This window comes from Arachis hypogaea, chromosome 16 (assembly GCF_003086295.3).
Source record: "Arachis hypogaea cultivar Tifrunner chromosome 16, arahy.Tifrunner.gnm2.J5K5, whole genome shotgun sequence".
Taxonomy (NCBI): Eukaryota; Viridiplantae; Streptophyta; class Magnoliopsida; order Fabales; family Fabaceae; genus Arachis; species Arachis hypogaea.
In genome coordinates, this window is record NC_092051.1 from 88,353,724 (window position 1) to 88,355,109 (window position 1,386).

Genomic DNA, 1,386 nt, shown 5'->3' on the forward strand with positions numbered 1-1,386 from the left:
TACTTGCCTATTAAGAAAGGATCAAAAGTTTTAATTCTAGAATCATATCTTTTCATTTCTTGTTGGTCAAGTAATCAACTTTAATTTAAAAAAAAAAACTTTCTTCTTTTAAATTTGATTCTCAATCATATCTTCTCAATCATGTCTTTTCAATCACATCTTTTTCAAAATTAAGTTTCAATCATATTTTTTTGATTTCTAATTTCAAAATCTTTTTCAAAAATCACTTAATTTCTTTCCCAATTTTAGTTTTCGAAAATCATTTACCAAATGTTCAAAATTTCTCTTAATTATTTCAAAATCTTTTTACTTTATTTTTGAAAATTCTTCATCCTTCTATTTATGGACTAACACTCCCCATCAATGTACAATTTGAACTCTATCCCTCTTGATAAGTTCGAATTCTTTCTTCTCTACCTTCTCCTTCTATTCTTCTTTACCTCTGACACCTCAAGGAATCTCTATACTGTGACATAGAGGATTCCATATTTTCTTCTCCTCTCTTTTTGTATGAGCAGGAGCAAGGACAAAGGCATTCTTGTTGAAGCTGATCTTGAACCTGAAAGGACCTTGAAGAGAAGCTAAGAGAAGCTAAAGTACAACTCTCTCTAGAGGACCTAACAGAACTTTTTAAACAAGAAGAAGACATGGCAGCCGAGAACAACAACAATGCCAACAATGCAAGGAAGGTGCTTGGTGACTTTACTGCACATACTCCTGATGGGAGAAGCATCTCAATCCCTTCCATTGGAGCAAACAACTTTGAACTTAAGCCTCAATTAGTTTCTCTAATGCAACATAATTGCAAGTTTCATGGACTTCCATTAGAAGATCCTCATCAATTCTTAGCTGAATTCTTGCAAATCTGTGACACTGTCAAGACTAATGGGGTTGATCCCGAGGTCTATAGACTTATGCTTTTTCCCTTTGCTGTAAGAGACAAAGCTAAATCATGGTTGGATTCACAACCAAAAGAAAGCCTAAACTCTTGGGAAAAGCTAATCAATGCCTACTTGGCAAAATTCTTTCCACCTCAAAAATTGAGCAAGCTTAGAGTGGAAGTCCAAACTTTCAGATAGAAGAAAGGTGAATCCTTCTATGAAGCTTGGGAAAGATACAAGCAATTGATTAGAAGGTGTCCTTCTGACATGCTTTCAGAATGGAGCATCATAGGTATCTTCTATGATGGTCTATCTGAACTGTCCAAGATGTCATTGGACAACTCTACTGGAGGATCTCTTCATCTGAAGAAGACGCTTGCAGAAGCTCAGGAACTCATTGAAATGGTTGCAAATAATCAATTCATGTACACTTCTGAAAGGAATCCTGTGAATAATGGGACAAATCAGAAGAAAGGAGTTCTTAAGATTGATACTCTGAATGCCA

At 35.1% G+C, this 1,386-nt stretch overlaps 1 non-coding gene across 1 annotated transcript; it reads right to left on the reverse strand.

Moving 5' to 3' along the window:
- Positions 1-1,046: 1,046 nt before the first annotated feature.
- Positions 1,047-1,154, reverse strand: LOC112761771 (small nucleolar RNA R71). The gene has a single exon (XR_003182149.1). It is a non-coding gene; the product is annotated as a small nucleolar RNA R71 (small nucleolar RNA).
- Positions 1,155-1,386: the final 232 nt, after the last annotated feature.